Source organism: Chlorocebus sabaeus, chromosome 8, assembly GCF_047675955.1.
Source record: "Chlorocebus sabaeus isolate Y175 chromosome 8, mChlSab1.0.hap1, whole genome shotgun sequence".
NCBI lineage: Eukaryota > Metazoa > Chordata > Mammalia > Primates > Cercopithecidae > Chlorocebus > Chlorocebus sabaeus.
Window position 1 is genome coordinate 83,861,749 of NC_132911.1, and position 18,549 is coordinate 83,880,297.

Sequence of the window (18,549 nt, forward strand, 5' to 3'; positions counted from 1 at the left end):
AGTAGGGATAATTCCGATTAATTGTGCCTGGCCTCCTGGATGGTGGGCCTGGGGCTGGGATGGCGAATTGATGGCAAGAGGATTAGAGCTTCAAAACTTCAGTACTGAAGGCACTTAGTGCTCAGTGGGAAGAGGAAATAAGATTTCAGCAGACAGAGAAGAGGTATAGAAAGGAAATCAGGAATCAGACTTAATTTGTTTTGTGGTTTAAATAGATTAGGTCCTAGGCACCGGCAGCCACCTCCTACCCTGACCTGCAGACATGGCCCATTCTTGGTTAGGAAAACTCATGTGGACCATCACCACACTATTAAGTCAAAAATTAAGGTTACTTAGCTGCTGTTATTATTTGTGACTGAGACAACTTTTGCTCAGAAATAATTAAGACACTGCATCCTAAATTATAACAATTCAACTTTCCTGGGCTATCTATGCCCCTGGGTTCCTGGGCTATCTATACCACTGGGTTTCTACATTTATCTTTTGTTTCAATAGAAACAGGCCATATTAATTCAATAGGGCATATTAAGCCATATCTGCTGGAAAAACTTACACTTTATTTCTTGACCAACAACTACAGAGTGATTACTTAAATTTTTTTATTATGGTAAAATATATATAACATTATAACATTTATAATTTTAATCGGTCTACATGTACAGTTCAGTGGCATTAAGTACATTCACATTGTTGTACACCCATCACCACCATCCCTCACCAGACTTTTTCATCCTACCATATGGAAATTCTACCCATTAAACATTAACTCCCTATCCTACCCCTAGCCTTTGGGAACCACTGTTCCACTTTCTTTCTGTATGTGATTAACTATTCTACCTTATATAAGTGGAATCATACAATAGGTATCCTTCTGGGTCTGGCTTATTTCACTTGACATCATGTTTTCAAGGTTCATCCATGTGGTAACATGTCAGAATTTCTTTCCTGTTAAAGGTTGCATCATATTCCATTATATGTACATACACATTTTGTTTATCCATTTATCCATCAATGGAAGTAATTATTTTTAAAAAGCACACCAGTACTTACACATAAAAATGATGCTGTCCTTCAGAATAGGGCACTTCAGAAGTTATACTTACTCAGTGATGACTTGTGTCATGGGCTTTTTAGGGGAATTGTGTTCCCCTAAAATTCCTAGCCCCCAGAACCTCAGAATGTTGAATTCTTTACCCCCAGAACCTCAGAATGTGACTGTATTTGGAGACGGTGCTCTTTAAATAGGTGATTGAACTAAAACAAGCCCTTTAGGTGGGTCATAATACAATGTGACTAGAGTCCTTATAAGAAGAGGAAATTTGGGCACACAAAGAGACACCAGGGATACACGCAGAGAAAAGGCCATGTGAAGACACAGCGGGAAGATGGCCATCTGCAAGCCAAGGAGAGAGGCCTCCGGAGACACCAAACCTGCCGACAACTTGATCTTGGACTTCATGCCCCCAAAACTGTGAGAAAATAAATCTCTGTTGTTAAAGCCACCCAGTCTGTGGTACTTTGTTATGGCAGCCCTGGCAAAGTAACACAACTTAGTACAAAAGACATTTAGGGTGCTTTTGCTGAAATTGTCTCAGAAACAGCGTAAGCCCATGCACCCACATCAGCCTCGTTACTTTACAGTCACAAACACCATTCAGCTTGATCACTAGCTTTTTTCATCATATTGGGCTTTAAGTGGCTTCTGACTCTTTAACAAAAAATTAAATCCTCTCTCAAGGGATAAAGTGCTTTCTCCTGAGAATATGCAAAAGAATACCCTGCCAACTTTGAAGGCAATTCCAAAAGGAAATTGCTTTGAGCAATAGCAGCAGAGTAGGAAAAAGTGTTTTGTCTACTATGGTAACTTGCACTGAAGAAGACAACACTCCTTAAGATAAATATGCCCTGTTGTATTTGCTAAAGAATCTGTTGCTGTACTTTATATTGCTGCCTCCTCTATCAAAATGCAATATATGTACATTTTGGAACTTGCCTCACACCTTTTTTTTCCTGCAAGAGCTCAAGCTTTTCAAAGAACTCTATGACCTGACTCTTAAACCAAAGCTGCAGAGCCTTCTGTTTCTTAATCCGCAGCTGGATTGCTTTGATACTTTGGTCAAAAGGATCACTTCTCAATGGGGCTCAGTTCACAGGCAAGCTCCAGTACAGCCCTTTCACCCCTACCCTCAGCCAGATCAAGGAAAAGTGGGGGTCGTGAGGAAAGACTGTGTGATGTGGAGAAGAGAGCAAGTCCCAGGAAAATAGGCTTTGGTGTCGTGAGGGAAAAGAACTGAGTTGGAATCAGGGATTGTATTAGTCATTTTTTTGCACTGATCTAAAAGAATACCTAAAGCTGGGTAATTTAAAAAGAAAAGAGATTTATTTTCACTCATGATTCTGCAGGCTGTACAGGAAGCGTGGCACCAGCATCTGCTGCTAGTGAGGCCTCAGGAAGCTTTTACTCATGGCAGAAAGTGAAGGTGGAGCAGGTGTGTCATGTGGCGAAGTGGAAGCAAGAGAGCTGCCAGGCTCTTTTAAACAACCGGCTCTTGTGTGAACTAATAGAACAAGAAGTCACTCATTACCATGGGGAGGTCACCAAGCCATTCATGAGGGATCCGCCCCTCTGACCCAAACACTTCCTACCAGGCATTACCTCTAACATTGGGGATCACATTTTAAGATGAGCTTTGGAGGGAACAAATATCCAAACTGTAACAGGGACCTTGAGTTATTATATGCAGTTGGTTTGCCAGATACTTGTCATTTGTCAGGCATTTTCCAAAAAGCTTTCAATTACATTATCTTGAAAGTTATTTTAGAAGAAGAGGTTGGACTAGGAATCATGGTCACTGTCACGATTACATCAATCTCTGACTTTAAGAGGGGTCTTTGCAAATATGTCACTGCAAAAATGTCAAAAATGACACCGGCTAGGAATCTCATTTATTTTCTAAAAAACAAAGTCCTATTTCTCATTGAGTGGAGCTCCTTGAGGGTAGGGTCTGTGCCATCATCATCTTCACACATTTAGCACTGTGCAGGGCACCGAGTAGGTATTCTAAATGTTGAATGAATGACCTACAGCCCTTCACTAGGTTTCCAGCTCCTGTGATTCCAGTGTCTACCATCCTCTGTTGTGTTTCACATTTCTGCCCAGTTCCCACTTGATTTTCCCTTATTTGTATTTCTCAGGTTGAAGCCCAGATTTATTGTAAAACTGTGCCTATGACCAGAATAGGTTTTATCTTCACCGTATCTCTGAATTTGAACTCGTAAGGAGGTCTAGAGGCTACAAAAGGTAACTGGATGCTACGTAAGCCTAGGTTTCAGTCTGTTGGAAATGAACTTGAACTTGGACTTGGACTGAAGCTCTCTGCTTTCCCCTTGTCAACCATCTCTCAGGCAGGTAAAGAATGGCATCAGAGCCAAAGGAACCAGCCATCAAAGCTCCCTTAATTTTTGATATCACCTGACTTTAAGGTAACATAACCTTAAGACTTCAGACTTCAAATGGTTAATATAATTAGGCTAATGCAAGATAACTATTTGAACTAAGAAAAAGAAAATCTAGTGTATAATGACAATTCCTTTCATCAAAAAGAGACACACAGACACAAAAAAACAAAACACCTGTTAAAAGGGCTGCCTCTGTCTCCCACTCTCCTGGAGCTCCATGGCTGGTACAAAATTGAAACAACTCTTTTCCCTGTTCCTCCTAAAATATTCCTTGTATGAGACTATTTTATGTGGGCAGAGATCAACAATGATGCCCCAACACAGTGAAAGAAGTTTGGATTCCTTCTCCTTAAGAAAATATTTCTCCAGCGAGCCCTCACTGTTCTAGCTGACCAGCTGGCAGGCTGGCAGGTAGAGACACTCTCTTTGCAGACCCCAAAGCCTTCGGCAACTTCTCAACTGTGCCTGAACTTGGCAATCATGCCTATGGAGAATGAGCTTTCTCTTTTTGAGAATGGAGGAATGCAATATGCACAATTTACCTTTTTTCTCAGAAGCTATTTTATACCTCATTAATGCCAGGAGAAAGGGCTTATAAGGGTCCTGACATGTAAATGTCTAATTAGAAAATTTTCAAAGCTAACAGTATGTAAAACACTCACGTTTTATTTAAAAGAGAAAGAAATGAAAAGATAATTTGTCATCACACTGCTAAGGAAGTCCTCCAATAGAAAAAGGAACGCTTTTACACTGTTGGTGGGAGTATAAGTTAGTTCAACCATTGTGGAAGACAGTGTGGTGATTCCCCAAGGATCTAGAACCAGAAATACCATTTGACCCAGCGATCCCGTTACTGGGTATATACCCAAAGGATTATAAATCATTCTACTATAAAGACATATGCACACATATGTTTATTGCAGCACTGTTCACAATTGCAAAGATTTGGAACCAACCCAAATGTCCATCAATGATAGACTGGATAAAGAAAATGTGGCACATATCCACCATGGAATACTGTGCATCCATAAAAAAGGATGAGTTCATGTCTTTTGCAGGGACATGGATAAAGCTGGAAACCATCATTCTTAGCAAACTAACACAGGCACAGAAAACCAAACACTCCATGTTCTCACTCATAAGTGGGAGCTGAACGATGAGAACACATGGACACACGGAGGGGAATATCACACACCAGGGCCTGCAGGTGGGTGGGGGGATAGGGGAGTGATAGCATTAGGATAAATACCTAATATAGATGACAGGTTGATGGGTGCAGCAAACCACCATGGCACGCATATACCTATGTAACAAACCTGCATGTTCTGCACATGTACCTCAGAACTTAAAGTATAATAAAATAAATAAATAAATAAATATGTTTTGTTTTTAAAAACACTACAGAAGTCCTCCAATAAAATGAACTTCTTATTTATATATTCCACTTAAGCTTGGCTCAGCCTGCTGCTCTCATCCATTAAGTCCAATGTTCATGTTCTCCTTTCTTCCTTCCTGCAGGCATTTCGTCACACTCTTATTGCCTTAGCTTGGTTTTCCCTGAAGGAAGAGCCTGATGCCAGCGCTTTTGTGCAGATAGATAACTTTGGAGGTGGTCCTAGGGCAGAAGAGAGAGAGAGCAGGGAGAGTGAGATGGCAAGGCAGGGAAACACACTACTACAGGAAACAAGGGTTTGATTCTGCCGAGACCACCTGAGAAGCCTGTTTAATGCCTTCTTGAACTGTTCTCTTGAAAGATAGGAAGCAGGTCCATGGATTCATCAGTTCCCTTCCCATGGGTCAAAGGTTATTCCCAGGAGTTTTAACTTCCCGATCTATGCATATGCTTGGGCAAAGCCAACCCTCCTAGTATCTGTGGTGACCCAGTATAGAAAACAAAAATATATGATGTATTAGTTATCCATTGCTACAGAAAAATATCACCCCAAAATTTGGTGGCTTCAAATCACAATGATTCCTCCACAGTTTCTGTGAACCTGGATGTCGGAGCAGCTGAGAAACTCTGGCTCAGGGTCCCTCATGATGTTGCAGTCAGGACATCAACCCAAGATTCCATCACCTGAGGGCTTGACTACGGCTGGGGGATCTGCTTCTAAGAGAGCCCACACACGGCAGCTTCCTCGCTGGCTGTTGGCAGTAGGCCTTATTTACTGTCACAAAGGCCTTCCCATAGGGCTGTTCAAGTGTCCTTACTCTGTGGCAGCTAGCTTCTCAAAGAATCGATGGTCCAAGAGAGAGCAAGGCAGAAGCCACATGTCTTTTGACCTCACCAATAGTATTTATGCTATTGGTCATATAGACCAACCCCAGTGAAATGTGGGAAGGGACTACACGAGAATGGGAATGCCAGGAAGTGGAGACAATTGAGGCCATCATGTGGGCTGGCTACCACATAGGTTATGTGTGCAAGGGTCACATAGCACAAAATGTACCAAAACCTGCACAGAACTGTCAACCCTGACATGGCTGAAATAATATATGAGTCCACAAAGACGTGAGTCATGCTGAACGCAGTGGCTCACACCTGTAATCCCAGCACTTTGGGAGGCCAAGGTGGGAGGATGACTTGAGCCCACAAGTTCAAGACCAGACTGGGTAACATGGCAAAACCCAGTCTCTACAAAAAATACAAAACTTAGCTGGGCATGGTGGTATGCACCTATAGTCCCAGCTACTTGGGAGGCTGGGGTAGGAGGATAGCTTGAGCCCGGGAGGTGGAGGTTGTAGTGAACTGAGATTGCACCACTGCATCATTCCAGCCCGGGTAATAGAGCCAGATCTAGTCTCAAAAAATTTTTAAAAAATTTAAAGGATATGAGTCATGGTATTCCAGATGCCTGTTCCAACTATGTCTCTTTCATGCTTCCCACCACTCAGACCCAACCATTTCCTTGGTTCCTCAAGTTGAACCCAGGATTTGCAATTAAACAAAGATCTCAGAAAATACTGAGGTGCTAAGCTGATCTAGAATTCTAACATTACAAGTACAATAAATGATCTGAAAATGGCCTACATCTTGGATTGATTAAATCATTCAGGAAGTTTATTTCTTGGTTTTCTTTTACTCCAAAGCTATAACAGGCAGGCTGCAGAAGCCAACACATGACTGTCTGCCTTTCAACAGGGGAAGAGAACAGGTCAGATGCTCCAGCTTTATGGAACAGAACATTACCCTAAAGCAAACAAACCTGTGTAAAACATTGTCAACCTGAAAAATATAGAGAAATGAATCTCTAAGTATAAAGGTTTTATTTGGGAATAATAGACAAGAAGTAAGATTGCAGTCTGGGACATACATACATGCAGATCATGGTGGCCTCTGAAATGTCCAGAAAGCAAAGGAAACGATTAGGGTCCACTGGGGAAAAAGGAGATTTACACAAGTTGTTTTGAAAGAAAGCTTATTGGCACTGTATGTGTCTTACAAGCGCTGGTGAGTTCTGATTGGTGAATGTCAGTAGTTGCTAGGTAGGACTTGTAACCTTGGAGTTATGGTTAGGCACTTGTAGGTTTTTTTGTTTGTTTGTTTGTTTGTTTGTTTGGGGTTCTTTTTGAGACAGAGTCTCACTCTGTTGCCCAAGCTGGAGTGCAGTGGTGCAATCTCGGCTCACTGCAACCTCTGTCTCCTGGGTTCAAGTGATTCTCCTGCATCAGCCTCCCAAGTAGCTGGGATCACAGGCACATGCCACCATGCCCAGCTAATTTTTTTTTTGTATTTTTAGTAGAGATGGGGTTTCGTCATATTGGCCAGGCTGGTCTCGAACTCCTAACCTCAGATGATCCACCCGCCTTGGCCTCCCAAAGTGCTGGGATAACAGGCGTGAGCCACCCTTATAGTTTTTGACTGGGCTTAGTGAGACAGTTTTTAAAACATGCAAATGTTCTTATGTAAGTGGCTATCTCTCCTTGTGCTGCTAGCTGCAGTTTGAAAAAATTTCTTGTGATAGTTCCTTTTGTCAGACAAATCATATGTGAGAGCCCTCCCTTCATGGCCTTCTCTGACCCCAGTGGCCAGTTTGACACAAGTGACTTTGTTTTGAATCATACAACTTCCACGACATGAACATTAATTGAACACATTCATCACAAGGACAAGATTCGTTTTGATTTAAGTCCAGTTAACAATGCAACTGACTCCTCCAGACTTTCAGAGCCTTAGAGGATGATGAACACATGCCTCAAAGTCATGACTGCAGCATGACTACTCTGACTCCAGTCACTGTCCCCAACTTTCCAGGCAAGGGCAGGACACAAAACATAGGAGTAATGTGTGTATCAGAACAGAAAACCCTAGAACTTGCCAGCCAGCAGACTTCACGTATATTTTATTGGCCAGAACAGTGTCACATGGTCATTCCAGGTTGTCAGAGAAGATGGGGAGGTTGTTAAAATGTACTTGTTATTAAAATTTAAAAAAAAAAAAATTAGAGACAGGTCACGCATGGTGGCTCACGCCTGTAATCCCAGTACTTTGGGAGGCCGAGGCGGGTGGATTACTTGAGGCCAGGAGTTCCAGACTAGCCTATCCAACATGGCAAAATCCCATCTCCACTGAAAACCACAGAAATTAGCTGGGCGAGGTGGCACATGCCTGCAGTAATCCCAGCTACTTGGGAGGCTGAGGCACAGGAATCACTTGAACCCAGGAGGCGGAGGTTGCAGTGAGCCAAGATTCCACCACTGCACTCCAGCCTAGGCAACAGAGCAAGACTCTCTCAAAAATAAATAAACAAATAATAAATTTTAGAGACAGGGGTTCGTTCTGTTGCCCATGCTGGAGTGCAGTTTTAGAGACAGGGTTTTGTTCTGTTGCCCATGCTGGAATGCAGTGGTGGCATCACAGCTCACTGCAACCTCAAATGCTTGGGCTCAAATGATCCTCTGGCCTTGGCCTCCAAAAGCTCTGGGATTACAGGCATGAGCCACTGTGGGGAGTTTTTTTTTTTTAAAGCTGATTATCCAAATTGGGTTCTATAAATAAGGGAAAAGGGGAGGTTGGATATTGAATGGGCAATTCGTTGTTTTTGCAACCCAGGGTTTTTTAGCCTACTCTATGGGTGGAAATGCTTTTTGCTACACTCACCCAAAAGGCCCAGAGAGTCAAAGGGATCTTGAACCACTAAACAACCAGCCACTGGTTAGTTCTGTACTTGGGCGAAAAAAAAAACCCCGCTGTGACACGACCCATTGCTGCTGGATTTTCTGTTACATGCAGCTGAACTCAATGCCCGATTGATAAAACCCACAGAAATATTTTTATTTATTTTTACTTTTTCTTGAGACAGAGTCTCGCTGTGTCGCCCAGGCTGGAGTGCAGTGGTGCAATCTTGGCTCCCTGCAACCTTCACCTCCCGGATTCAAATGATTCTCCTGCCTCAGCCTCCCCGGTAGCTGGGGTTACAGGCATGCACCACCACATCTGGCTAATTTTTTTATTTTTAGTAGAGACTGGGTTTCACCATGTTGGCTAGGCTGGTCTCGAACTCCTGACCTCAGGTGATCCACCCACCTTGGCCTCCCAAAGTATTGGGATTACAGGCGTGAGCCACCATGCCCGGAAAGAAATATTTTTAGATCATTTCTAACCAAGTGACAATTTTTTTGCATTAATTGTTAAATTTAAAATTTGTTCATTATCTTCAAAGATGTGGTTTCAAATTTGTCAAATTTATAAACATCATCATTATTGATCTTCTGAAAAAATAATAGCCATGTGATAATCCTGACGCTTCTACACATTGGTGTTTTTCTGTTTATTGTTTTTTCCAGTCCCTTTAACTGGACATGCTCTCACACACCTTTGGGTCTTCATGTCTGACAGGCCCTCTCTCTAGATGCTATAGATGCTATCCGCTCTCCCTACCCCATCCCCAATTTGCCAAACACCTCCTTGCAAAGGCTTTCTCTGAATCTTCCAGTCTAAATCAAGTAACTCAGTTAAATTCTCAGGCAGACAGAACACTTTTTTTCTGAAACTTACCGCATTTTATACATACCTATTTCTTTTTGAGGGTATGTATATAATATATTTTCCCACTGAACTGTAAGTCCTATGAGGTCAGGGGCTGTGTTAGTTGTGTTCACGCCTGTCCTGATCCTGAGAGGAGAAAAGTGCCAGCTGGAATGTTATGTCCACATTGACTTTCAAGAAGCCCCTGGAAAGTTCAAGTGGGATGCTCTTGTTCAAGGGATTGATAGACTCTAGACATGATCAAGGATGATGTCCATAGTGGATTCTGCTAATTGAAATGTTTAAGCCTTTCTATTTGTTTCTTATTTTTTATTTTTTTTCTTCTTATAAGCCTCTGGGGAACAAGGAATGTGTCCAGGAATGGCAGGCTCCACAAAGCAGTCTGGGCAAACTTCCAGGCTGTCCAGCCAATCAATAGTGTTTCCAGGGGTGACAGGCCAAGTTGTAATCCCTCTTAGTAACTCTAAACAGAGCAAAAATACTGATCGACCACAGTTAAAGGTGAGAATCTCTTAATGCTTGCTTATATAATATTTCTTAAGGCTTGCAGTTTGCAAAAGTAAATACAGATTGGAAAACATCTGTTTATACTCTCGTGGCAAAGCAGGCATCTGGAGCGCATTTAACTGTGGTAATACTTTGCTCCCAAGTAAATGTTCTGTTTGTGACAATACAACACCAGGGTATTTGGCATTTCAGAAAGGCACCATTCTCCTCCAAGGTTCTATACAAAACTGAAGGCAAGATGACAATCCATTCTGAGAATATAAACATGCACCAACTCAAATGAGAAGACCAGGAAAAACTGGAAAGAAGTTCAAGTTATAAGAAAATTTGAAAATATAATGCCGTCGTAGAAAATTACTGTTTGTTGTCTATTCTACTTCTTTCCTTTAAAGACTACTATGATGGAAATGCCCATTAATGACTCCTGCCTATGAGGAAGTCTTGTTTATCCACACTATCTGGGGTTTGAAAGATGTGGAGGCAGGAAGTGGGGTAAGAGAGACGGGAGATAGAGGTCAACTGGAAGCTGCACTTCCAGGTATAGGCTACACACTGTGAGGCTATAATAATAGCTGGTCAGCTAGAGATGGGGGTTCTGGAATATTTGGATGTTTATGTATCCAGATTACTTGAGTCCCAAAGGAGCCAGGTAGAAGGAATTCTAGTGAATAAATAAAACTCTGACCCAGCATTTATTTAATTCAAGGTAGTAATTTTACAAGCTGCTTCATTTTTTTACTGAAATTAGGACAAATTCTAAATAAATTAAGAGTTTAAGTCACTAAATAAAATTAAAAGTAGACTACATGGCGGGGGGATAAAAATTATCTTACTAATCACTTACTCATTATTTGAGAGGTACCACTCTAAGAGGGAAAAATATTATTTATCTATTTTTTCCTGGTTTTTATACACCAAAACATCCTAAAAGTACTGTGAGAAAATAACATTTTTAAAAATGGATAATACTTTTCAGTGCCTTTTAGAAAATCATTTTTGAAAGGTTACTGATAAATTATTCACCAGAGGTAATCCATCATAAAGAATTAACTAGAAAATATCAGAGACATACAGTTAACAAACCTAAGGCAGAGAATTGTATGCTTTTGTACTTTCTGTGTCACTATAAGGGAAATAGGTTTAAATCCAGAGAGGAGATACTGCCTTTGCCAGAAACAGAAACATTTTTAACGCTATTCTTCCTGGGAAAAAAGCATTTAAAGATTCGATGGGGCCAGAATACCCATCCAGAAGTTACGACCTTAAAGCCACTTTCAAGTCCACAAGAACAAGGTGTGCTGTGGCCTACTCAATCTACCTCCTGAGGAGTCAGGCTCATAAAGCTGAAGTTGAGGTCAGAAAAATGAGTAGGATGCAGCATACACCTTTTATCAGTGCCAGCAAACGGTCCACGAGCTCTCAAAAATGCTTCTATTGTTGTTGCTGTTTCAACTATGACTTGGAATTAACACAGCACAGAACGATACTGCCTCTCTTTTCTGAAGTCCTGGTAGGTAAGTAAACAAGTAACTTGCTACAACTTCCCCGCAAAAGTATGTATAAGAAGCCTGCCCCTGGCCGGCGCGGTGGCTCACGCCTGTAATCCCAGCACTTTGGGAGGTCGAGGTGGGTGGATCACAAGGTCAGGAGATCGAGACCATCCTAGCCAACATGGTGAAACTCCATCTCTACTAAAAATACAAAAATTAGCCAGGTGTGGTGGCACGCGCCTGTAGTCCCAGCTACTCACTGAACCCGGGAGGCAGAGGTTGCAGTGAGCCAAGATCATGCCACTGCACTCTCGCTTGGACGACAAAGAGCAAGACTCTCTCTCTCAAAAAAAAAAAAAAAAAAAAAAAGAGGCCTGGTAGAACTTTGAGTCTAGCTGAGCTTCTTTCATAGCTTGCATTGCTTGTGTCTTCTTCTTTAGGTAAATAGTAGAACTATTTCGCCAGTCATATTACAGTTTAATCTGCGGCACTTGGTCTAGAAGAAACACAGATGGAACTGATAAAGGTTTTACTGTGTGGACAGTGTGATACTCACCATGTTTGAGTGACACTGTTTTGTATATATACACATAGAAAAGTTTAACAAGCCATCATTTGCTATGACAATGGGGCATATGAGTGGTTCTCAAACCAAGGAGCAGAGATTATCTCTTTGTGAGGACAAATTTGATTAAGAGGCATTCCTTGTGTGCTTTTTGTGGTATTGAACAGACAGCCAAATGCTTAGCTTCAATGTAACCATCTTTCCAGTACCCTTGAGAAAAAAAAGCTGCCTGTCAACACTTGGGTAAACAATATCTAGAAGTGATGGAAGGAAAAATACTCAGAGGCAGGAAAGCAATGGGCATTGCAAGTCTTACAGACTTGCATACAATTCATGAAAGAACCAGAAGGCTCAAAAAGAATAGAATTCTGGGCCCTCCCCTCTTCAGTTTCCTCAAACTTTCCACAGCCTTTAGACTCAAGGGATTCTTCTTTGGTTGCAATGAATATAGTGAACACTTCAAGGTTTGTGCCAACAGGGAAGTAAGAGAGCCCAGTTAACACAAAATAATGAGACATCCTTTAAAGTCATACACAGTCACTTCCCCTGTCCCTGCCCCACAGGCCAGCAAAATGCTAGACATGGAGACATGGGCCCAGCAACCAGCTCTTTTCTAGAAAATTACCAGGAGAGATGAACCAGACTCAGATGAATACTTAAAATCTGGATATGCAAAATCTGTTCATGTAGCATGATCTTTTTATTTCTATTAAGTCTCTAAAACAAAATGTGATGAAACATCATTTAGGCAGAAAGCTTGTGGAGTTGTGGGGTGGCAGAGACGAGGGGGTGAGGTGAAGGGGACTGTGGAAGAGGAGGAGTGAAAAGGAAAAAAATCCAGGAGATTATCTGTATCAATCTCATTGCTAAAAATGTCTGCTTCGTTCCTTGGGGATCAGAGTTTGCGGGGTTTTCTCTTTCTCTGTTGACAGAAGATCTTGTAAAATGATAGCCACTGAATCAACTAAATACATTCAACAAATATTGATGAGTATTCTCTATGTTTTTGACACCGTACTGGCACAAAAGAAGATACAAAAATGGGTAAAACTCAATTGCCCATCGTTGACACTTCTACAGTTTATTAAGAACGAATACATTAACTCCCCAGGAGATTAATCTACAAAGTACATGAATTGGTTTCAAAGCAGAGGTAATTGATTAATTCATATCCATTTACCCACTTACTTACTTAGATACTTAAGGTCTAGGAGATTGTATCAGGACAGTCTTTAAAGTTGCTTTAAAAAATATCAATTTTCTTATTAGTTTTATCTTCTTTTCTAGAGCCTTTAATTGTAAATGATAGAATGAAATAAAATTAACAACCTTTGACATGAGACACAGCTGTGGTTCTGAAAATAAGGGACAAAGGCTGTGAAACAGAAAACAGATATCCAAAATTCATGCATTGTTCCACAGTTTTACAAAATTGGCCTCAAAGCCTCTTCCAGACTACTGTAAAACAAGCTTATAAATTAGAAGCGGAAAAGCGCACTGATACCAATAAAGGTTACAAATTTAGAGAACAGAGATGGAAAAATATTTAATGCAAACAGAAGAACTAAAGAAGGATAGTTATTGATGGTCATTTTGTACATAGGCATAAAGCTCCCTCAGTTAGATCAGGAGCAACTTGTTAGACAAGCAGGAAATTACTAGAAGTAGGTACATTAGCATAAGTAAAAACTATCAGCTGATAGTAAGGGAAGTTGTAGGTAACCAGTTAAAAAATTCAAAGAGCACAAATGGTCTGGGACCACTTGGTAGAAGCTAGCAGCTCTACCCACCTTAATAATCCCTGGGAAATCACATCATTACAAAATTGTTTTTCATAATGGTGGCCCTGAGTCATCAAGGAAAACTTTAAATCCTGTCAGTATTCTCTGTTTTAAAAAGCAGGAAATGTTTTGGGGCCAGGAGACTAAGTAATGCATTTTAGGGTTTTATAGGCAACATTTGGTTGTGTAGACTATTCCCTAGGAACTGAAATCTCCCTGATTAATCAGGAATTTACAGTGCCTTTGACCAAGAAAATACTCTTTGAAAAACTTTCTCTAATAACTATCAACCATGTTTCATTAGAGAAAATAGTAGGTTATCTTTTCCATATATTCCCACAATTATTTTAAAACACTGAATCTGGCCTACTCTAGGGAAAGCTTTTTGTGTAGAATTTACATAGATGGAGAGATGATAGGGAGGAAGGTGACAGCAGCAGAAATAGCAGGAAGGTACGTGGCGACTTGACACATTCACTAATGCTAAGTAAAAACTGACTGCAGAGCTTCTGTGGTGGAGGGTACAGAGAGGCAGGACCCTATGAGTGAGTCGTGGTGTTGGTAGAGTATAAGAAAATGACCCCATGTCTCTGTCTTTCTTTAATACATGTGAAGACTGTAGTGTTTCATTCCAACAGGCATGTCCTGTTCAGGCCCCAGGAAAGGGCCACACTTCTGTGAAAAGTCCCTATCTTTCATATGGAGGAAGACGGCACTAGAATAAAAACTAAACTTGACAAACAGGCCCTTACAGAGGTGGGTGAGAGAACGCCTTGTTTCCTCTTGGCCTCACTTTCCTGGGCCTTGACTTGGAGCTGCCTGGATATGCTGAGGGAGCAGCCTGGTGAAAGCGGAAGCTGGTCTCTGTCTTGGGGCAGGAGGAAAGGAACAAAGCCAAAACACATCCAGGGGTCTTGTATGGATGAGCAAGCCTGATCTCATTATCTAGAGTTCTTAGTTACAGGTGAATTCTATGTCCATTTTCCTTTAATAACCATGGAACTTTTGCTGCGTCTTCCTGCACCTTACCACCTCTTCTCAAGTGGTCATCCAGTTCACACTGCAAACAGCTGTGACCAACTTCCTACCTCTCGAGGCAATCTTAGAGAATCATTTAGGAGACAGCCATGTTAATGCTAATTCACCTCATATCAGTAAGACTTTAATCTCTGGCTTACCAGAGGATCCAACTTTATAATCATTCTTTTTCTTGCTCTTTGTGGAATAATGTCTTTTCTAGTTTTTCTAGTCCTCGCATCCACACTTATCAAGTGACATGTACCTTAGACTACATGGAGGCTGATAATACTATGCCCTTGGTAGATTTTCCAGGACTTTTTCTGGTGCATTAGTCCATTCAGATTTTGTTAATACCCACACCAGAGGCTGAGTGGGAAAAAGAGAGGTGTTAACAAAGATTGAAATGACTAATGGACCAGATTTTTTTTTAGACAAAATTAGAGAGGATTACCTTAAATTGTCATCCCTTTTGTGGCACTATTTTAAAAATTTACTAGTATATTAGGCATTGCTAAATATGTCTAAAAGACAGTTATGCAGCAACATAGCTCAGACATAGTATTATTTCCCACCAAGAAAGATGGTAGCATTTTACCCACAATCCTTGTCTCAGCTGCCTGCCTGAGTGGAATTCCCACTCCTTTTGGTATGGTTTTGAGAGTTGAGACATCATCTTTATCTACTGGCTTCTGTGGTATTTACTGCATCTAAAATGAAAGATTCTGCACTTAAGTGTTGCCTAGAAAAAAACACAGTATCTTGCTTTCTTTTATTCATTCATTTGAAGTAATTATTGCTATCACAGTCTCATGTGCATTTTTCCCAAACCATAATGATTTGAGACTTATAGAGTATGGTAAAACAGTTGGATTGTTTTTTCAGACAGGCAATTTTGTGAAGAAAATGGTAGTAATCTGAGCCACTTTTTGGTTTCTAAAGATTTCATCTGTTCACAGGACAATTTTGGGGTTCATACAATTTTTTACCTGGAAGCTGAGAACCTATGTTCAAAATCTTGTTTTCCATCTTCCACATGTAGAGTGCAGGTATAAGAACTTAAAATAAGACACATTCTTTTGTAGAATTTTCCTTTCCTTCCTCCTTTGGCTCAGAGCATCTCTGAGTTCTTTGTAATTAGTTTTAAAGAAACATGAAAAAAGTTATAGTCTTTTCAAATAAAATACATGTTTCCCTTAGGAATTTATACTAAAATGTGTATTTATTTTTAAAAACCAAATGATATGAATATAAGAAATGCAATACTGGGTCAGCCCAATGGTCTAACCAGTCTGTGGTTTCAGAGTTTCATAGTACTCCATTAATGTTGACCTCAGAAGTTTTGGGATGTATTTCAAACTCCCTGGTTTCCTTTAATACTGAAATCTGAATTTACCATTCAGAGATTCATCTAAATCTTTCCTGAACTTATTTATATCTCTAACTTATATCAACTATCGAAATAATGAGTACCATAATGGCGAGGTTACTATATCCTATCTACTATGAGACCATAGAAAGGATATTACTACAGGGGGATGAAGAATTGGGATGGATAATTCAATCTCTTACAATTATTTTCTTTTTCTTGAGACAGGGTCTCACTCTGTTGCCCAATCTGGGGTGTAGTGGTATGATCACGGCTCACTTCAACCTCAACATCCTGGGCTGAAGCAAAACTCCTGCCTCAACCTCCTGAGAAGCTGGAACCATATGCATGTGCTATCATGCTGGCTAATTTTTTTTTTTTTTTTTTTCACTTTTTGTAGAGATAGGCTCTATGTTGCCTAGGCCGGTCTTGAACTCCTGGGCTCAAGCAATCCTTCCATCTCGGCCTCCCAAAGTGCTGGGATTACAGGTGTGAGTCACTATGCCTGGCCTACAATTATTTTCTTGGTTACAACTATTTATATCCCTCCCACATGCAAAACTCCCCCATCCCCATCTTGTGACATCTTTCCCCGATCCCAAAGCCTCATCCAACCATGGCATCTGCCAAAAACCTATGATCTTGTGATCTATAAATCCAAATGCTGCTACTTAGATCCAAATACCTATAAGCTGGATAGAAATTATCTACCTCCTGCATACCCATGGTAGGCAGCTTCTAGGATGGTCCCAATGGTTCCTGCCCACTGGTATTTGTGGCCTTGTGTTATCTTCTTCCTATGAGTAACTTGCTTCTAGAATGTGGCAGCATTAAGGGGATGTCACTTCTGTGAATATGTTACATAAGAGTGACTTCCATCTTGCTAGCAGACTCTGTCTCTTTTGCTGGCTCTGATAAAGCAAGGTACCATGCTAAGGAGGCTCACAAGGTAAGGAACTGAAGGTGACTTCTGGCCAATAGCCAGCAAGGAATTGAAGCCTCAGTCTAACAGCCATCAAGGAACTGAATCCTGGCAATTATGTAAGTGAGCTTGGGAGTGGATCCTTCCCCAGTCAAACCTTCAGATGAACCCCAAGCCCTGGCTGACAACTTGAACAAAGCCTATGACAGACCCTGAATCAGAGAATCCAGTTCAGCTGTGCCTGGAATTCTGACCCACAGAAATTATGAGATAATAAATATGTGTTCTGTTGTTTTAAGTGACTAAATTTTGGGGATGTTACTTAGCAACAGATAATTAATTAGTAGTAGACAATTAGTACATCTAATGTACAATGGTGGAACAGGGACAGGATAACCGCAATAAATACTCCCATTTGAAAAAGTAAAGACTGGGCTGGGTGTAATCTTAACACTTTGGGAAGCTGAGTAGGGGCAGATTGCTTGAGTTCAGGCATTTGTGACTAGCCTGGACAACATGGCAAAACCCTAGCTCTCAAAAAAAAAAAAAAAAAAAAAATTAGCTGGACATGATGGTGTGCACCTGTAGTCCCAGCTACTCAGGAGGCTGAGGCACGAGAATCACTTGAACCCGGGAGGTGGAGGTTGCAGTGAGCTGAGATTGTGCAACTGCACTTCAGCCTGGGCAACAGAGTGAGACCCTGTCTCAAAAAAAAAAGGAAAAAAAAAAAAAAGGAAAAAAAAAGACTGAAGGCACATCATAATCATTGGCCCAACAATTCTAAAATCCCATTAGGTAAGTGTTGTGGGAGTCCATCTTATGAACAGAGTGGGGTCCCTCTACCCCAAGGCAAGAATGTTCCTTACTAGATCTCCATTCTGCTTCATGAGTATAGCTCTCAAGTCCATTTTTCCCCATCGCTCTTGGTTCTATTTTCTCAGAGACCCTTCCTGTTCCATGATACTTCTTGCTCCTTTGTGAAGAGAACATTGGAACAATTTCAGTTGAACATTGGAACCACCCAATCCCAGAACCAATGCCACTTCTAGGTATTAATTTCTGTATTGGTCAGGTATTGCTGCTTAACAAACAGCCACAAAAATGTCAGTAGTTTACAACAATAAGCACTTATTGCACCCTGTGGTCTACAGACCTGAAGGTGGCTCTGCTTCAGGCTGGGAGTCCATTTGGCTTATTCTAGTCTGAGGGTCTATGCCAAAAAGCAAGGCCACACTCAAAAGCATCTTCTCTGTTCACATCACAGACACTAAAATCCTATTGACCAAAGCAAGTCATATGGCCAAGGCCAAAGTCAAGGCGCAGAAAAGTATTTTGCCATCATGAGATCATGTGGAGAATATGGATATACAGTATCACTACATTTGAGGAAAGAACTGAGTTCAATTATTCAACCTATCTCACTATATAAATTTTATATGAAGAAGGGTTC